At 37.0% G+C, this 21,853-nt stretch overlaps 1 long non-coding RNA gene across 1 annotated transcript in view; it reads left to right on the top strand.

The window, feature by feature from the left end:
- LOC309634622 overlaps positions 1–21,853 on the top strand; it is a 333,842-nt gene that overhangs the window by 169,924 nt on the left and 142,065 nt on the right. Inside the window, exon 3 of the long non-coding RNA XR_014248253.1 lies at positions 12,902–12,952. This is a non-coding gene — a long non-coding RNA (uncharacterized lncRNA). The remainder of the gene's footprint in view (positions 1–12,901; positions 12,953–21,853) is intronic.

Raw genomic sequence — 21,853 nt, 5'->3', positions numbered from 1 at the left:
CTAATTCGTCTCTAGAAAGACTGGTTCCTTTCGGTTAAGTGATGGTCTTTAGGAGGACTGGGGTAAGATCATGATGTTAGCTCATATTTTCCCAGGGTTTCCTGTGTGTCAGACGCTGTTACTAAGTGCTTTGCATATGTTAACTGGTTAAACCCTTAACACAATGCTGCGAGGTAGATTCTACTTATATTTTGCAGAAAAGAAACAAAGAGGTAGTAAAACTTGTCCAAAGCCACACAGTTGGTCAGTGAGGCAGGATTTTGAAGCCAGGAAGTCTGCTGCTATGGGCTTACGTCTTATCCATTGCTTCATGCCAGCTTTTGAGTGAATTGAGGTCACGTGGCATAGGAAGAGGGAGCTAAGCCAGTCAGTGCTTACCCTTTAAGAGTGGCCTCATGTAGGAGGCAAGTCAATGGTAAGACACAGGGAGTAGTGGAGGTGTTCTGTTCAGAAAGACCCAAGCGTTGACAAACACCTTAAGGTGAGTCTGGGGATCAACAGAAGGTAGAAACAAATCAGTCTTGCAAGCTATTCCCTGGTAGCTGTGAAAAAGAGAATGTAATCTGAGCATCAGGCTGGAAGAAGTGGTAGTTAAATTTACTGTGCATAATAATCACCTGCTGTGCTTGTAAAATGCAGATTCCTGAGCAGTACTCCCAGAGGTTCTGACTCACCTCACTGTCTGGAGGAGGTCTAGCACTTTCCATTTTTGACAAGTGCAGCAGAGGATGGGGATAGCTTTCTGGCCACACTTCAGGAGAATGTTGTATTAGTATAAGATAATCATGCATTTTTATATTTTCAAAGTTTTCACAACGTTAACCTGTTACACATATTTAAATGGTTAAATAGAAAGTCTACCAGAGTGGTAAAAATTTGTATCTACTTTTTCATAAGTAATCAGTCTTTCTGCCTTAGTTACATGCATTCTAAAGCCTATTCTTTAAAATACAGTAAAAAAAAAAAAAAAACCTTTCCCAGCCTAATCAAACACAATATCCCAAATATTTTTTTCTGCATATTTATTTCAGTACAATTCAACACAACAAAAGTAACATGACTTTTATACTAATGTTTCAAAATTAATATACACGTTTAGAAGAGCTCTTTTCTTAAAAAATTATATATATATGTATATAGTGTTATATGTATATAATGTTTAAGAGAAAAGAATCAGGCCTTTCTGAGGCCCTCTTAGGCTTACTCTATATAATGCTCATAGGCAGACACTCAGGGTTGTGAATCTAGGAGGTCTAGAGATGAAGAGAAAATAAGATATTTCTTTCTTTTTTTTTTTTTTTTAAACATCTTTATCGGAGTATAATTGCTTTACAATGGTGTGTTAGTTTCTGCTTTATAACAGAGTGAATCAGTTATACATATACATATGTTCCCATATCTCTTCCCTCTTGCATCTCCCTCCCTCCCACCCTCCCTATCCCACCCCTCTAGGTGGTCACAAAGCACCAAGCTGATCTCCCTGTGCTATGCGGCTGCTTCCCACTAGCTATCTATTTTACGTTTGGTAGTGTATATATGTCCATGTCACTCTCTCACTTTGTCACAGCTTACACTTCCCCCTCCCCATATCCTCAAGTCCATTCTCTAGTAGGTCTGTGTCTTTATTCCCGTCTTGTCACTAGGTTCTTCATGACCTTTTTTTTTTTTTCCCTTAGATTCCATATATATGTGTTAGCATACTGTATTTGTTTTTCTCTTTCTGACTTACTTCACTCTGTATGACAGACTCTAACTCCATCCACCTCACTACAAATAACTCAATTTCGTTTCTTTTTATGGCTGAGTAATATTCCATTGTATATATGTGCCACACCTTCTTTATCCATTCATCCAATCATGGACACTTAGGTTGCTTCCATGTCCTGGCTATTGTAAATAGAGCTGCAATGAACATTTTGGTACATGTGTCTTTTTGAATTATGGTTTTCTCAGGGTATGTGCCCAATAGTGGGATTCCTGGGTCATATGGTAGTTCTATTTTTAGTTTTTTAAGGAACCTGCATACTGTTCTCCATAGTGACTGTATCAATTTACATTCCCACCAATAGTGCAAGAGGGTTCCCTTTTCTCCACACCCTCTCCAGCATTTATTGTTTGTAGATTTTTTGATGATGGCCATTCTGACCGGTGTGAGATGATATCTCATTGTAGTTTTGATTTGCATTTCTCTAATGATTAATGATGTTGAGCATTCTTTCATGTGTTTGTTGGCAATCTGTATATCTTCTTTGGAGAAATGTCTGTTTAGGTCTTCTGCCCATTTTTGGATTGGCTTGTTTGTTTTTTTTTTATTCAGCTGCATGAGCTGCTTGTAAATTTTGGAGATTAATCCTTTGTCAGTTGCTTCATTTGCAAATATTTTCTCCCATTCTGATGGTTGTCTTTTGGTCTTGTTTATGGTTTCCTTTGCTGTGCAAAAGCTTTTAAGTTTCATTAGGTCCCATTTGTTTATTTTTGTTTTTATTTCCATTTTTCTAGGAGGTGGGTCAAAAAGGATCTTGCTGTGATTTATGTCATAGAGTGTTCTGCCTATGTTTTCCTCTAAGAGTTAGATAGTGTCTGGCCTTACATTTAGGTTTTTACTCCATTTAGATATTTCTTTGTTTCCAGGCATGCATTCCTGTTTGGGGTAGAAGCGAGTATTTTGGTATCAGGCATGGTGATCAGAGATGCTTACATGGAGTTTGCAACAAGTAGATAAAATAAAGTGGTAACTGGCGGAGAATGGAGACCCCAGTCAGGGATGATGGAAAGGATGCTGCAACCTCTCAGTAAGTGTGTGTAGCAGGTGGATCCTACTGGAGTGTACAGAGGCCCCGTTTGAGGAAAAGACAACCCCATTTAGTTTGGATGCCTGATGAGAAAATGTATACATAAAGTTTAAAAATTTACAATGTTCCTTGAGTAGTCATTTTGGGGATGATCTTTGGAAAGCATCAATGTAAGATTATGCATTTCTGCCCTATGCACTGAGTGGGTAACTGTAAGAGAAAGGGAATTAGAATGTTTTCTCTTAAAAATAAACTCATTTTATCATAAGGCCTTATAAGTTACATATTTTATAGATATTCTTCCATATGCATCAAGTAACATGTAATAGCAATTCAAAATTAGTTAGCACTAAAGTTCCACTGTAATCTAATAAACTGGGCTTTTTTTTTTTTTTTTTACTAGTTTTGGAAGCAAAACTCCTCCTTTGTTATGGTAAGTCACAATGGATGAGCATTTTTGGATAAAGCTGAAAGCCTACTCTTGGAAATTTATGAGAATAATTTTCCTTTGAAACAAGTTATATTGCTTGTTTTTGAGAATCCCATATTCTAGGATGGTGAATATGGGAGCTGAGTCCCTTGAGACTAGATATCAGAGGCAGAACATGGAGTGCAGGGGTGGGGAGAGTAAGATTGGTGTGAAATCCTTATAGTCTGTTTCCATTGAAGTGGTAGCCCTGGCAGAGTGACAATCTCTGGCTTACAAATGGGATGTGTTCCACCCATTTTTTGGGGGAGAAGTCAGTTGCCTGACTGAACACATTTTCTTTTAGAAAGAGTGCTGTAAAAATTAGGTAGTGTCTTGGTCAAACCACATGAACTATTTAACCAATGTGTGACCAAACAAGACCAATGTTGAAAATGGCCAGCTTCTTTACATTTGGGGGAGACAGAAATCCTGCGGAAAGAGGTGGCATGCTTTGAAATATAGCTCTGCCACTTCTTGGCTGTGTGAGCCTGAGAAGTAACTTAAATCTCTAAGGTTTAGTTTTCCCCCAGGCAAAATAAAGACTAATAATAGTACTACCTCAGTTCTTGTGAAGAGTAAATAAAACACTAAATACATGTGAATGAGCTTAGCCAGTGATGAAAAATATAAAGAGCCCAATAATGATATTTATTATTATTATTTGAATGAATTCCTGCTGACTTATGAGTGACTTATAAGCTCTTTACTCCTCCCAATGGTATCAGCATTTAAAATAGACACTTCGTCCCAGCTTACCCTTCCCCCTCCCCGTGTCCTCAAGACTATTCTCTACCTCTGCATCTTTATTCCTGTCCTGCCCCTAGGTTCATCAGAACCATTTTTTTTTTAGATTCCATATATATGTGTTAGCATACGGTATTTGTTTTTCTCTTTCTGACTTACTCTGTATGACTTCGAGGAGCTTTTTACACTATCTCACAGAGTACCCAACAGGTTTGAGCAGTAGTATCCCCAGGGGTAGCAGACTAGATAGTGCACTTTATTGACTATTCCCATAATTTTCCCACTCCTGCATGTATCTAAAAGTGTTTCCTGGGATCACTTCCCAAAGTGCTTAAATTCTAATCCTTGTCTAAGGGTCTGTTTCTGTGGGAACTCAAACCATGCTAGTATGTAACATAACGCTAATAACGATTGTATTTTATTTAATCTTTGTAACAACACAATGAAACGACTATTTCTTCATTTTGAAAATTAAAAAAAAAAAGCAAAAAACTAAGTCTCAGAGTGATCAAGAAAATAACTCAAGGGCAATCCAATTGATTGTGACATATCTGAGATTTTATTCTAGGTGTATCTTGCTCTAAAGGTTACTATCTTCTTGGTATCATTATCAACATGACAAGTTGCAGTGATAACAGTAGACTATCTAGAGAATAATAACTCTAAGTTAAAAACATAGCCATTAATTTAAATTGGCCATTTTCCATCTGCTTTCAAAGATAGTTTAGTCTAGTCTATGTTTTATCTTTAAAATTTTTTCTTCTTAATTGACAATAATTCAAAGTTTAATTGGGTTTCCTTCCCAAATCACTTGTTTGTAAGGATCTACCCTCCCATGAACAGGTAGGTAGTCACATTCTTGGCATCATAGGACTTTTCTAATAAAAATGACCCCTTTTTGTCCTCCCATGGTACTTGAAATTTTTATTAGTAACTTCACTTTTTAAGGATTTCTCTGGACATTGCTCCTTTTTAACTGAGTTACACAGAGCATATGGAGTGTATCTCTTTGCCAAGGGGAACGTCTTCTTTCATTTCTTTCCCCAGTGTCTACTGTGGTGATTCCCAAACTCTGTTCCATGGAGAGAAAAGAAAATTCATGATGGCAAGAGTTTTCCTTCAGTATGTATTTTCAATTACATATGTAAAGAGGTTTTATAGTTGTTTTTAAATTTTGTGCCACAGCTAAGAATTCCAGGAAGTCACAAATGTGATCACATTATGCATTGCCCTTAACAAATAGGCATCATTTATCAACTTTCCTGTAAGTTATACAATGTCTGTTGGATTAAACTGGAATAAATTATTTATGTATTATGTATTATCCCACAAATTCAAACATAATTATGATATTATTTTTTCCTTTATTGATAATTTACTGCTGCAATTAATTAGTCTCTGATGAGGGCTTTTTTTCTTTATCCATGTCATGAATCATATTGAAGTTTCATCATTACTTCAAAAAATCTCTTGTTTAAATAAACATGGGTAATATGAATCCAAGTTCTCAGCAGTAGCATCTAGCTGTTTCTCATTCCCCACCTACCTCTCAGCCCCATCACCTCCCTGATAGTACTTTCTTGAATATGCTATTTTCTGAATACAGTATACCTTTTCAGTTTTCTGTGCACTTGCTGATGATTCTTCCTCTCCTCTGGAATGCTCTCCTTCTCTTCTCCACTTAATAAAATCCTTCACAACCCAATCCAGATATTAATTGCTTCTGAAACCCTCCTTTCCCTGCCCAGGAGTTATTGTTCTCTCCTTACTCTCATTATATTTGTACACTTCTCTATTACAGTCCTATACATTGTTAATGTATTATTTATTAAAACACCTGTCTCTTTTACTAAGCTAGCTCTTCCTAAGTTCAGGCCATTTTTATATTTGTGCTAGTGTTTAGCATAGAAAATGGAAGCTCAAGATAGCCAATAAATACTTAGGAAATGACTAACTGCACACATTGTATGACCTTTATTTTTCCTCCCTCCTCCTTCCCTTGTTTTCTTCTATCACCATGACACTCATCCATGTATTTTTATATGTCATATATTCACTGATTACCTACTCTGTAAAAGCCACTGTGTAAATGCTACAGAGGAAACAAAAGTGAAAAAGAAAGACATCGTTTTTGAGTTTAGTGAATTTACATCCTAGTATTAACTATTATTGGACATTGTAACTTGGGCCCTGGAAGGAATATGTATTATATAAAATATTATATTATCTATACATACAGACATATACAATGTATATCTCTGTATTTTGGGAGATATATATATATATATATATATATATATATATATTTCAAAAGATTTAGTTGTTTTACTTTGTTATGGCCTAGTTACACTGACTTATAAGAGGTTGTGTCACATAATTACTTTAGGTTCTTGTCATTCTGGATCTGATAGTAATTAGATATGATGGTGTTGTGATTATTTCTTATTTAACCAAGAGCATGGAGACATGGTTTTTTTATTATGAAAAACTTTAAATGAGAATAGAGAATAGTTGTATTTATCAATCTTAGACATTCCAAGAGTTTTATTTTTTAAAAACTATTCATATAAAAATTAAATCTTGATAACTTATTTATCCAAATATCTTGAAAATTTAGACTTGAGGGCTCTTCAGCCTGGCTTATTTAATTTATCTCAGCAAAAGAATGTCTCCAAAATGGGTTCTGTATAAGGCCTTGAAAGGGTTCTGCAAATAAAATGTGGGGAGTGCCTTGATCAAACAGGTTTACACATGGTGGATAAGCTTCAACACACCTCCCCTTGGAAATTCATGTGCTTATTAGCATAGTAAAGAGCCCTGAGCTATGAGTAAATGAAGAAACTTAAGTTTATTTCACCTATTTTTTTTTTCACAAATTCCTTTGACTTCAGAAACTTTTTCTATGTAACATCTAGAAACATTGCTTGTAATTAATATTTTGAAGTCCATGATGACATTGGTTAGTGAACTGGTTACAATTGGTCGGTACCTTCTTTTTTTTTTTTTTAAAGTCTTTATTGAATTTGTTACAATATTGCTTCTTTTTTTAATGTTTTTTCATTTTTTCGGCCTTGAGGCACGTGGGATCTTAGCTCCCCGAGCAGGGATTGAACCCGCACCCCCTGTACTGGAAGGCAAAGTCTTAACTACTGGACCACCAGGGAAGTCCCTGGTCAGTACCTTCTGATAAAATGTGATGTAATGGTTCATTCCATTAACCATTATAAATATTCCGACAGATGGAGAAAGAAGCAAGAGAAAATATCTGCTTTAGGCTGAACACCTTTTGACCCAGTAAGAAAAACCAAGGGAGAGAGTGAGAATGGAGTACTTTCAAGGTTTAATAAAGGATCAGCTGGAATCAGAAAAGATGTAGGGCAGAGCTCAGAATCAGTGATCATGAATCAGAGCTGAGAGGAACTGGAAGACGTCATTTAAACATGCTTCAGAGGAAAAGCCTTCTTTTCCAGATTATGGTCCCTGTTTCCAAGGACAAAGCCACCTTGGAGGTTGGGCTATCAAAGTGTACAGCAGGAATTAGAGCTCCAGGAGGGATATATACATTACTTTCTGGACAATGAAGTCCATAGTTTCTCAAATCGAAACCACTCTTCCATCCTGTCAAATAACAAAGATCTTTCTGTCTTTCCTACTGATAATTTAGGCTTCTCTTTTCCCCCCACCTAGTTATTTAAAATGTCACAGAGAATTAGGCTACAGATAATGTTTCAACAGTATTGCCATCATTTAATTTATGATGTACTCCAGCTGAAAGTTTCTCAAGTTCAAGGCTTTGGGCTTTTATAAAAAATTATTAACATATTATTAATTAATAGAGTCAATATTCTATAAAATGTTTTTTTTCTTTCAACTGTATAAAGTTGTAAAGTATTGGCCATTAAATAGAAATCGTGCCTCTTTTTTCAATTGGGACTTTGTCTTTTGTATCTCTGTGATTGCACATACTAGGCACTCCTAAAATAGTTATAGGATTGAAGTCAGTAAATTATGGAATGAAAAAAGTGATCATACACCTACAATATAAATGAAGAATATTAGTTTATCTATAGTGTTTTGATAGAGTCACTTATGTTTGCTTTGCTTTGATTTTTTTTGATTCTAAAATGGGTTTATTTATGTATCTGTTTGTTTCCTATTGGCACGTATGTATGAGGCTGCAAAGAGAGCCACAGTAAAGATACTCTTTACAACCTACCTCGTATATGATGTAAGGATTTATTAAATAATGGTGACTCTTCTGTGGTTCCTTCCCATACTCAAACCAATCCATACTGCTTCCTGTGGAGAAGCCACTGGGTGAATAACAAAAATGCTTTTTGATGGTGATGATGAAACCAAAAGACAGACTGCTTCTTTAGAAGATAGATTCTCTAATGTTCTTTTATTGACATAGTGTTGGAGGAGTAGAAAATTATAATCTTCTGTCTCAGCTAACCTGGAGTTCTACCGCAAATCAATTCCTTATTCAAACACAAAATGTACTTCTTATGACCCCTCCTCTCTCCTCAACTTCTTGCTCAGGGCAAGGCCAAGGAGCTTTTGAAGTGCTCTGGCTTAGCTGGCTTTTAATCTTCCTTTTAAAAACATCTTCTGCGTCTGGAAATCTGATTCAGTTTAAACAGCTGAGTTACAGTATGCTGCAACCTAAAAGTTATAAATGCATAGTAAAGGTGTAGTGTGATAATTGAAATAATAAAATAGCATTATGAAGAGAGTTAGTTGATGTGCATACTTGAAACCTATTTTTCATGTATTAAATACTGACTTTAAGTTATTTCAAAATCAAACATGCTTAAAAATAGACAAGAGTTAAAGGTCGCATTATGAAATATCTATAAATTGTTGTCTTTTTGTAAGCTTCACTGATTGGAAGTTTTTTGTTTTTTTAAAAAATTTATTTATTTATTTATTTTTGGCTGTGTTGGGTCTTCGTTTCTGTGCGCGGGCTTTCTCTAGTTGCGGCAAGCGGGGGCCACTCTTCATCGCGTGCGCGGGCCTCTCACTGTCGCGGCCTCTCTTGTTGCGGAGCACAAGCTCCAGACGCGCAGGCTCAGTAGTTGTGGCTAATGGGCCTAGTTGCTCCGCGGCATGTGGGATCTTCCCAGACCAGGGCTCGAACCCGTGTCCCCTGCATTGGCAGGCAGACTCTCAACCACTGCGCCACCAGGGAAGCCCTGATTGGAAGTTTATAAGAAAAATACCCAGTGATTCAAAAAAAATCAGCTAAAACTATGAACACAGAATATTATTTTTATATTATCTTACAATTCCCTTTTCTATTATTTTGCACTTAAGCTGAAATTTGTTTTATTTTTAGTGTCATATATTTTAAGTTTTGCAAGAAGTTTTTAAAAGACATTTGCAATGAATATTTCTCTAAAGATCAAGTTCCTGATAGTGTAGAAAAACCTTGAAAGAGGTGTTTCTTTTAAGATATCTATAAACTATTCATTTCTTAATGCAACTTCAGAAAAGTATTATCTCCAATAATAAACATAAAACTATCCGAAAACTTTCTGCCACTTCGTGATTTCCATTTTATTTGGAATTGTCTTAATCACAGGCAAAGTCTGAAGCTATAACAACTGTTGAAAGTCATCACAAATCGGTGTTTTATTATTGGAAGTGGCCCGCCTCATGCTCCCAGAATATGGAGTTTTTAAACTACAGAAGGACATTCCACTAGCTGAGACCCATTCTTATTGTTTACAGTGAACATTGGGTCTACCCTTAGGGCTTGTCACCAGGCAGCGATTCAAGTAGAATAATGCTCCAAGACCATTTGTTCTTAATGAAAGCAATTTATTATGAGCTGAGGGGAAAGTGTCCTTTGTCCTTCTGCCAAAGCAGCCTTGCTCTGTGTTTGTTGAGTTTGTTCAGATTAATGGGGATACTACAAGATGCTTTAAGACAAAAAGCATTAGCAGAAAGATGCAAAGCATTTTTCTAAAACAATGCCAAACATCAGTGAACATATCATGTTTTCAGACATCTATTATGAAAACTGCTTATGTTTTCCTATATGTGTCCATATGGCCCCATTATTCATTTGATAAAATGTTTTTTGAGGAATGTTATTTTTTAGGATGATGGTAAGAATTGTATGGATAGAAATAACATTCGTAAGACCACACAATTTATAATTTATGGTCAGTCCCCTTGGATAAGATGATGACCAGAACATATCACTCCATTTTGTACTTAGTAAGTCCCTCACGTTAACATCATTTAGGGGAAAAATGTCCTTGAAGAGCAGCAGGTCAGAAAAATGAAAAGTAAAATATGAAGAAAGATAATGAACCATCTTGGAGAGAAAAACCATGACCAGGCCATATGAGATATTGTTATAGTGAATTTTCAAGTGTTCTAATTACTACATAGACTGAGAAATATATGCGTTTGAAAAGAACTACCACCCGGATACCTTTTTTAGTTAGCATTCTGTACCTTTCAGGGACTTCAGCCTGACAACTCAATCCAGAAAGACTGAGTTTTATCTCTCACTCTTCCTTTTTATGAGCTGTGCCTATCATTGTAGATGTTTATTTCAAACACTTTGTCTTCATTTTCTGTAAATTCTGTAACTTTGACCATACATTCCTTCCCAAGGAGTCTATGAGGGGGGCAGAGAATAACACATTTATCTAATTTGGAATTTGAAAAAAAAAATAACCCACACTGTTGAGTTTTTATACAGCCTGGTTCTGGATGACAGTGACTCTATAAAAAATAACAAATATTTCTCCATTGAGGAGACTTCTGGACCACATGTGCACCCTGGAGGAATCATGCTCAACAGTGGTACTTACCTTGCTGCCTTTATCATCCCATTTAGGAAATTTTAATTTTTCTCTTTGAAAATTTTAAAGGCATCAATGATTCAGTTATTTGTGGGAACTTCTGACCAGTTCTCATCTTATGATATTTATATAATGTTATTCAGAGAATTTTTTATTTGTAAACATTTTAGTTTTACAGTTCTTTTTACATCAGATTATCACATTTTACAATACAGACTTACTGCTGGAAACTGAGTTGATATATAAGAGAGTCAACATGTGATATTAAATGGAATGTCTCATCCACACATTAAGTACCTACTGTGTTCTCTTTGCACTTTAAAACGTTTTCGGTAATTATTAATTTGTCACTGTAAGTGGATGTAATATTGGTTAAAAGTCTTGGTTGGCTGGAACAGAGATAGATGGCTTATGTGCCGCTGTCACAGGGTTTCAGGCTTGCTGCCACAATATGTATTTCAACCTTGATCGAGAAGAAGCAGCATGGATGGTAAGGAGGGAATTCATCATTTTCAGTCATGTGGCTTTTTAATTATAGACCTCTTTGTTGAGGCAATTCACTTGGGTATCAATTAAGATCACCTGTGATGTTGCACTGGCTGCTGAATACATATCTGCTAGGAAAAGCATTGAGATGACCATCTGAAAATTGTCATAAACAAAAATGACATGTGGTCACCTGCAAACAGTTATCAATTAGAAATTGGCTGTTACAATAGTGGATGAGGTTTGTTGTGAAATAAATGATTAAATCACACAAAAACAATTTGCTGATCATTTTCTTCATCTGCAGTAGAGATGGCAATATTTTGCCACGAACATTTTTTTAGGAATAATTGAAAATTGAAATGTAATTTTATGAGCCTTACCTTAGCAAAGTCTTCATAGTAACAACAACAATAATTAAGTATATGCCAGCTAATAAGATAATTGGAAGATGTATTTCCTTGACTGCAATGTTTATACTAAGAGGTATAATAATATTGCTAAGATTCCATCAACATCCATAAAATACAAATTAATGGATTCAAGCTGCATCTAAGTATTAGCACACATTTGTATTAGGATTAAATTATAAAGTAGATTTATACAAATAATAGATAACAGGCTAGCATTTTTTGTTTAAATTTGAGATACTATATTTTTGGAGAGTTTGTTGTTACACTAAGAACATATAGCCTTAAAACCTTAAATAGAGATAAACAAGTGTGAAAGTCTGACTAAAGAAGCTGCAACTAAAGGAGCTTGAGAGACATACAAAGACATTTTGGTCCTGTATGCCTGATACTGATAGACATTGAAAAATACAAAATTCCAACAATATCCTATTTCTTAGTATAGATAGAATTGTTCTCTGAATTCTACATATTGATTAGCTGAATTAATTAGTTGCCTTGGTGCCATTTAGATGCATTTTTAAAGATAAAACAAAATATAGAGAGACAAGTAATCCAATAAAATTAAATTTTAATTTATAATTTCCTTTCTTCCTTCTGTCTTTCCTTCCCTCACTTTCTGTCCCACTTTCATTTTTTTCTCCACTTCATTATGTAAATAATTTTAACTGATTGTAGAATTAATTTATTATAGACCCTCAAAATCAAAATGAAACCTGATACTTTGAGAATATCAATATGTTTCTATTCATTTTTATATCATACTTAAAAATACTGCTCGTATTTCATGCATATCTGAGCAAACTCTGAGGTACTGAGTTTTAAATGGGGGTGTGGGTGAACATGGGACTGGGCAAAACTCTGTAATTTCTGTAATTTGGAGAACCATTGATTTGCTGTGTTGCTTGTGACTTACTCTGGGGTTCCTACGTGATTCTAAAATGGTGACCAGTGGCTGGCTAGCCAGGGACAGTGGGCCCAGTGCTCCACTTTGTGGTAGTGGCTTCTGGTGGGTGGTCAAAATCAGAGCCCACTCCCATTGATACATTCATTTTGCCTTCTCTGAATACCTATGTGCCCAGGAGATGCTTTTCTTAGTCTCCTGCCTGGAATAGCACAACAGAGACAAGGTTTTCAGATAATGATTATCTTATTTGCTGTCTGTTCTTTTGGCCGCAGGTGGAACAAGAATTGGGAAAACACCAAAATCAAATCTTCAGGAATTTTTAGGTAAGTTTGAACTTCTTTTTTTACTCAAAGGCTGATGCAGAAAAGATGGTAATCCAACAACCTGAAAGAAAAAAAAAAAAAAAAAATCAAGCCATAGGAATATGGTTATATCTTGATCTTTAAAAAAAATGACTATACCTTCTGGATTTGATTCAAGTTTGATTTTATTCTCCCTGGATTTCTGCTATGTTGAATTTACCTGAAGCACACTTATATTTTATGTTTATATTTTTGCTGGATTTTTAAGTGACTAATGGGTCATACATTTTATGATAAAATTTTCCTACACTTGGAAAAGGACATGAGAGCTTATTATTCAAAATCTATTTGAGTCTCTTTTGTAATAACCAGGTTTATTCCCTTCTTTTAGGTCATCCCTTATTCCCAGTTGGAATTTTGCTAGAAATAGAGTCTAATCATTTCTAATTCCCTTAAGAGTTGAAAAGCTGAAGTAGTATGGGAAGGTTTTAGATACAACTCTAGTATTTCTATAATAAGCATAATTCCACTGGCTTGTTTTGCAAGACTGTTATCGAAGAGCTATTTAATCACTGGATTTTGAATTGTGGAAAATTTCATAACAGTTGGCATATTAACAGATAAATGAAATCCTGAATTTGTAGGGTGCTTTCCAGTAGAAAAGTTAAATTCAAAATAACATTGTTAATTATAAAGTAACTTGCAGCTTGTACTCTATTATACAATTATTATACAATTATTGGTAATAATTTGTTTTAATAAAGAGTTTTATATAGACAGTATTTGTTCTAGCATAGACTTTTGTTGGAAACAGTTATCTTGGTCATCTGAAAAAAATTACCTATTGTGAGTAAAGAATAGTATAGAATAACTTGAAACTTAATTTTTTAAAAATAGATATTGTGTATTGTTCTTTCAGTATGCTTTACATATGTAAATAATATTTTTATGAAATACATGGTAAATATTTGAATCAAAAATGAAGTAAATTTTCTTTATAAAAGTTTGGATATTTTTTCCAGCTTTATTGACATATAATTGACAAAATTATAATATATTTAAAGTGTACAATGCAATGATCTGATAAATGTATACATTGTGAAAGGATTCCCAAAATCAAGTTAATTAACACAAGGCTATATTGTTAAGTAAAAAGCAAGAAATGTAAAAGATTTTGGTGTAAATTTTCAGATTCCACCATTATAATGCTATTGGTCAAGCATTATACTATACTAATTATACTATACTAACAAAATTATACTGTATTAACTATGTTAATAGTACAAGAGCCTAGGAATTGAAATTTAGAAAACTGTAAAATATGAGCATTTTCTAGCATGAAAATTTAAACAAACTGATGACTAATCAAAGAAGTTTCTAAAATGTCATATATGGACAACGTTAAGTTCAATTTCCAAATTTTATAACTTTCCAGTCTATGCAATTTGCTGGTCTGAAAGAAACTACAGATTTACTCCCTAATTCTCAAATTTTTCACTCTAAAACCTCCTGTACTTAGTTTCTTAATTTATCAAAATTAAGTGACCTGGATGTGAGAAGATAGCTGTTAATGTTTTAATGAGCCTGATATACCACTGTATTCAGAGCCTGCCCCTTTATTGACTTCAAAAGTGCAGTTTGGGAGAGTGAGAGGACAGAGAAAAATGAAAGACTGGAGAAGGTTGATAGTGCAGATTGATTAGAAGAGACAGGAGAAAATGTTTTGAAGGTATATTCTTTAAGAATTTTCAGCTCCTTAACAGATAAAGGACCTAGTAATTATAATGGCAAAAAAATTAAATAGAACTTGCTATGTGATATATATATAATATATATATGAGGAAGATTTTATTACCACCCCTTTTTCAGATGCAGAAAGGCAAAATAGATGTTAAGTTACTTGCCCCAAACCACCCAGCTAATAAATGGCAGAGCTGAGCTTTAAACCTAGGAAGTGTGGTTCCAGGGTCTGTGGTCTTCCATATGAATTACTATGCCATACTGCCTTTCTATATAATTTTTTTCCCAATAATATATGCCTGTGAGCCTGGACAATTGGAGAACTTGCTTCAACTATTTAATTTTCTTCTAAGCAGAAGGACTTGGAGAGTAACAGGCTGAATGTGGCTACATTCTTATGTATCCACACCGAGAGAAATCTAGCACATTCTGTACTGGGAGTTACAGCTCAGCCCAAAGTGTCAGGTTGCTTCAGAGGGCTCACATAAGCCCCAGAGCTGTGTAAGTGGCTGTCACTTCACTGGAAGCTTCCCTCACAACGCACAGCACTACAGGAAGTCCTGCTAAGAGCTTGCTGAGGATTTGCAGACCAATGAGCCCTTCTGATCACAGGTTCCCCATATGCAAAATAAAAGGAATCCATTTGGGGTCATGACATTTAATAACACTTTGACATCTGATGTGATTGAGAGGTTAAGGGTTTGGGCCTTGGAATCCAGAAGCCTTAACCAACCTGTTCTTAGTTATATTAAAGTGGTTAAGAATGTACACTTTGGAGCTAAGTTGCTTGGGTTCAAACTCCATCCCCACCACTAGCTACTGATGACCTTGGGAAAATTCAGTTCACTTTTTATACTCATTTTCCTCATCGGTAAAACAGGTAAAATGTTAGTACTACCTCATAGACTTGCTACAGCAACTAAATGAAATATATGCACAAAATTTCAAATAGTGTCTGGCTTTTGGTAAGCCCTCAATAAATATCTCTCCTAGTACTTACCCTTTTAAGTGTCAGCTTCCTCACCTATGACATGATGATAAAATAGCCCCTGCCTCACAGAGTCGCTGTGAGGCTAATAGGAGACAATTAATGGAAAGTGCTTCATACAATGGCTGGCATAAATCCAGTGCTTAGTGACTGTGTTATCATTTTCAACTGTCATCCTCTTGGTTTTCTACTTTGCCCTCCTGGACGTGATTACCCTGGTGTCTATACACACCTGCCAGTGAGGCTGTTGCTATGTGATTGTGCTACTTTATTAAGGATGGGATGCAGCGAGATGGGGAGGGCTAGGTTAGGCCAGTTGGGCAGGGAAAGGCTGCTGCCGCGATGAAAAGCCCCACTTTCAGGAGCAGGTCTATGAATGATGCTTGTGGTGCTGCCACAAGGACACACGTGCTGGGTGGAATGAACAGTTGTGTTTGAAAGCCCAGAGCCTGGTGCAAGCAGCATCAGTGTAGGGAGATCATGTGGCCGACCTGACCAACACCAGTGATCTCCAGGTCACGTTGCCTTTTGTTTCTCTAAGAATGTTTGGAAATCTGCTCTGGCAGGGCCATGGCTGTTGGCTCTGTTTTAGATACATCATCAAAGTTGAACACGTGTGACAGTGTGAGCAGGGAAGTGTGAGCAGGCAGGGAACGAAGGGCCAAACATCACACGACTCTTCTTACTCATTATTTCCAGCACAGTCAAATGGATAGACCTGGGTAAACTCTTCTTTCCACTGAATTTTTTTTTTACTGTATGTAAGTACATGCAGGTTAAGTATAAATTTCATTAAAGAATCATATTTTCAAGCAAAAATATTAAACATGTTAATTCATTTAATTCTCACAAGAATTATGATCCTAATTTTATAGATGAGGTTGGGGAAACTCAGGCTCAGGGAGGCTGAGAAACAAACCCAAATCCTAATAGTGAATAAAAGAACTTGGATTTGAAGCCTGATATATCCTATACTAAAGTGTGTATATATGTGTATGCATGTGTGTGTGTGTGTGTGTGACATGTACGGGTAGAGATAAAAATTTCACTACAACTCAGGAATGTAAGAAATAGAACTTATTTTTTATAATTAAATTCAATATCTCTTTTGAGCCTACATTCTACCCAGTGGCAGAAATATTATCTTAGTCAAGTTTGTACCTTTTTCTTCAGGCTGAATCTAAGTTTTAGGGGGCTTGTCTTGGAATATAGCCAGGGAGGGACATGTCATCCTTAATATTGTATATTCATGAACAGACCTTTATATAGACATCCCTATTCCTATAGAAACCATGTTATTTATCATCTACATCAGATACTTTCCAGAATAAAAGGGGGTGCTGGAAATAACTACACCAAGAGAACAAATATAAGGCAAACCAGATTATGGTCACTATACATTTTGATTCCTTCTGGGTCTCTTCTGGTCTGGAAACTCTCTCCAGTACTTTTGTGCTGGGACTGGGCCACAGCGAAGGCTGTGTACAGGGAGCATAGGTCAGTTTCTGGAGGCACTGCAAAGGGGAATGTGGCTGCAGCAGTGTGGAGTGAGGGCAAAAACACATTGCATTAGTCAACTGTGTGTGCCATTTGCCCTTTCTCTGCCACTGTGCCCTGAAATCGTCTGCTCTGAGACCACACCAGGCACGGGGACTCTCTGTGAAGCTGTCCCTGTCTCTGTCTGCTTAGACCCACGTGCATCCCTTCCTTCTCCAGGCTCTTGCTATCTTCCCAAGCTATATGTGGGAAGGACAGTGCAGGTCTCCTCCATTCTCAGGGTGCACAAACATGCCCTGGGTTCATCAAATCAGTAGTAGAGGGAGGTGAACAGCTGTAGCAGAAGACCTCAAACCCCGCTGGCTTTGATCTTGGTTACCTCCTGCTTTAATTGAGTGTTTAGTGGGCATCTATTCATTCACACTTGCGATTCAGGTTTCAGGCTCTTTCCATCTTGTGGCTCTCTCATCTTCGAGGGTCTTTTTCCAGAAAAGAGACAGAACATGGAGGACCAGCAGAGAGCTTATAGAAACTAATCATAGAAGTAGTGTACATCACTTCTATCCACTTAAACTGGAAGGGGGCTGAGAAATGTGATCTAGCAGGGATCAAGAACTAAGAGGGAAAACTTGAGTTTTTGTAAGCATGAATGTTCTCGGCTCGTTAGCCCCTACCTGTGTCAATCCTTTTGAAAAATTTACTTGTACTGTATTAAAAAACTTTAATTGCTGTCATTGTAGAGAAAAATGTAATGAGTTATTTGTATTTGTAGAATTGAATAGCTAAAACTCAGCTGAAACATTTTGACTGGACTTAATACTTTGTGTTCTTGTTTATTTTTAATGTTCACACAAATATGAAGTGGGTAGAACTTAGTGATATTTAAGTCTGTCCTTTGTTTTTTCTTTTACATTCATACAGTTGTGATCCTTTGACTTCCTTGGGGTTATTTGTCTTCAGTGGAGAGTTTTAATATTCAGAGGTAGCAGTAACAGGAAGAAAAGTTTTGTTTTGTTTCATTTTATTCGTTTTGGGATGCTATCTGGGAATGGACTATTTCCCATCCCGGTAGAGCTTAAGCACAGTGGCTTCGTGTGCCTCAGGCTCACTGGCATTGCTTTTATAAGTTTGGCAAGGCTGGAGTTTTCAAACTGGCAGAACATTCTGGAAGCATTTCCCTGTTTTGAAGCTCCGAACAACTTCTCACACTGAAATGTGGCTGTATTTTTGAACTAATTCACTGGAAAGGAAGTTTATGCATGAGAAGTTCAGAGGATCATTAGTAAAGTCTTACTTAATTGAGTGTCTCAGTACGGAAACTGTTACAATGAGAGGTTCTTTTACTTCTCCAGAAGAGAGCACGCTCTTGGGAGTAGCTTCTGTAACAGTGGATGTGCATATAATTATTTAGTATCAGTCGTGGTATAGAAAATTCCTTGAGCCTCCCCCTTCCCATCTTTTCTACTCATACCCACAGCCCTATTTTGACTGGAGTTAGGGAATAAGACTTCAAACATCAGCCCACTGATTTTTGAAATCTTGATAGATAGAAAATGGAAAAAATAAAACCAATTCTTTCTCCATATATGTTCTTATAAAAAGATAGATATTTGAATTCATCTTTGAAGCAGACTGTTTTTGTTTGCCTGTTTCGGAAAAACCATCTAGATTGTCCCTTTTGTTTCACAGATATAAAAAACACCCATTCACTGGTCTTGAGGAAAACTGTAGAAATCTGAACTGTTGTTTTTAGATAGAGCAGCTAAGAATTCTGATTAATAATTTAAGCTGCTGTGTACGTTGAAAACTAGTATGTTGCTTCTTATGTGAGGGGGATTGTTTTCCCCTGTCAATGGATTTGAATTGTTCTTGGCCTATAAAATAGAACACAGTTTGTATTTGTGGAGCTGCGTCCTAGTTGAGCCGTAGCTTACAGGAGCTGGTGAGCTAAGATGAAGGAATTGCAGAAGGCTTTTGACTTGGTCATTAAGAGAGGCTTTAAAAAAAGGAAATGAACTGTTCTTTGTGTACCTGAGCTTAGATATTTTTGTAGATGCCATAGTTGTGATGTTAATAACAGAAAACTCAGAAAGTTTTGATTTTGGATTAATCATACTCAGCATCATACCTGCTTGCAAATTGCTCAACTCTTTTGAGTTTATCTCTTTTTTTGAAATAACTTGTCAAAGGTGACCAAATACACTAATGATTTTATTAGTAATCTCTGTTTCTAAAGCAGGACTTTTCAACCTTGACAGTATTTACATTTTTAGGATCAGTATTTCTTTGCTGTGGGAGGCTATCCCACACACTGTGGGATGTTAAGCAGTATTTATGGTCTCTATCGACCAGATGCCAGTAGCACCCCCCTCACTCAGTTGTGACAGCTGAATATGTCCCCAGACGTTGCAAAATGTTGCCTAGAGAGCAAAATTGTCCCTGGCATAGAACCGCTGGTCTAGAGCCACTATTCTGTTCCTTCAAAGCCTTCTAAACTGTCCCAGGTGATGGCAGTTTTACCATCTCTGACATTGAATCTAATGCTACATGTTTTAGAATTTTAATTATGTCAGTACTTCATTTCTGTTACCAATTTCTACATTAGTTATTATTATGAATTGAATGTTTATGTCCCTCCAAAATTCATATGTTGAATCCCTAATCCCCAATATGATGGTATTTGGAGATGGGGCCTTTGGGAAGTAATTAGATTTAGATTAGGTCATGGGGGTGGGGACCTCAGGATGAAATTAGTTGTCCTTATAAGAAGAATATAGAGGAAAGGCAATTTGAGGACATAGCAAAGAAGTAGGCATCTGCAAGCCAAGAAGGGAGCTCTCATTAGGAACTGAATCAGCTGGCACCTTGATTGTGGACTTCCCAGCCTCCAGAACTACAACAAGTAAATCTCTTGTTGTTAAACCATCCAGTCTATGCTATTTCATGATGTCAGCCTGAGCTGCCTAGGACGGCTGTCTTTCACCATTATCCTAAGTAACAGCACAAAAATTTTAAAATTCATGTTGCTTATAACAACATAAGTTTATTTCTCACTCATGTTATGTGTTAGCCGAGGCAGCTGTGAGTTATTTGTGTGTCATGTGTCTTCTTCATGCCAAGATGCAGACCGTATTGCCAGTCACGATTTGGAACATGATCTCCTCAAAGCAGAAGGAAAAGTGTAAATGCCGAACTATGTGATGGCTCAAGTTTCTGCTAGGATATCAAATACTTGAGATCTGCTATGCCAAGGCAAGTCATATGGTCAAGCCTGAAGTCAGTCATGTGGGAAAATTTACCTGCATAGGAGGACACTGCAAGTTAAGACAGTAAAGAATTGAGAACAATGATACAATGTAAAATGAATGGCATCATTTTGGGGGGTTATAGGATAACACTTCATCCTCTGGGCAGGAGGTACAACTTCCCCTATAGGATGTGGACTTTTCCACTACCAATTTATCATTCTGTAAAGGGGTAGCTCTTGAGAAAAAAATGTGAGACTGGGGATGCAGGACTTACGCTGGAGGGCAGGAGAAAACACTTCTTTCACACAGGCATCATAGCGTTTGGATCTGAACCCCAAGGCATACTACTTTAATGTGCATAAGTAGCTCCAAAAGGCCTGACAGGAACTAAGCAGAGCTTCTCAGAAGGAAACTGTGAGCAAATCTGACCTGGGTACCATGAGAATGATCTCATCAAATAGCAGCTGTAAGTAGCTTTCTATATCATGCTGTATTCCCTACACCTTCAGGTAGCACTCTAAAATGTTACAGGACGTGCTGTGGCTGTGCTGCTTTAGGGCAAGTGTGGACAAACTCTATAAAAGGCAAGATGGTAAGTTTTTTAATGTTGGTGGGCCATAAAGTCTCTGATTCAACTGTTCAACTCTGCTACTGTAGCATGAAAGCAGCTATAGATGACACTAAAACAAATGTGTGTGTCTATGTTCCAATAAAACTTTATTTATAAAAACAGGTATCAGGGCTGGAGGGCTCTATTTTGCCGTCCCCTAATTTAGAGGAAAAGATTGTTTTGTGCTTAAGATAATGTGATAAATGGACACTTGACACCCACCCTACAGTATAATCTCTTCTCCAAAGCCAGAAGAACTGTAGGAGGTGATCAGAGGAGAGGCACTGCGGTGCTCATATAGGGAGGCCACAGGAGGGCAAATGAAGCACCAAACGTCCAAGGACCGCCTCCGCCCCGGCTGTAGAGATACCAGAGAGTCTGGAAAACAGACCCTGACACAGTGATATTGCTACTAACCCTCCTGAGTGGGGCTCCAACAAGGATCCTCCTGCCCAGTTTCGTTTTGAGTCAATAGAATGAGATCAAGTTTGGTTCAGTAGCAAAGGAAAGTTTTATTCTTTTTTTTTTTTTTTTTAAGACTCCGCGCTCCCAAGGCAGGGAGCCTGGGCTCGATCCCCAATAAGTTTTATTCTTTGATCAGAGAATGGAGAGGTGCAAGCTCTTGCTCTAGAGCACACACTCCCCTACAGGCCGCGGGTGGGGCTGCTTCATAGGCATCTCTTGGGCGTCAGCGGGGAGGGGGCGGAGTTCTCGAAGGGGCGCTGCTCGTGCTCCAGGTGTCTCTGCACCTGGCCGCCCGCCGAGCTGAGGCATCAGCGCAGCTGTTTCGCACTGAGAACCCTGGTCTGAAGTGCCTGGTGTGAGGCCTCTACACGCGG

This window comes from Balaenoptera borealis (assembly GCF_965194805.1).
Source record: "Balaenoptera borealis genome assembly, chromosome: 9".
Taxonomy (NCBI): Eukaryota; Metazoa; Chordata; class Mammalia; order Artiodactyla; family Balaenopteridae; genus Balaenoptera; species Balaenoptera borealis.
Note: the sequence above shows the minus strand (reverse complement) of the source record. Positions and strands in the feature narration are given on the sequence as shown.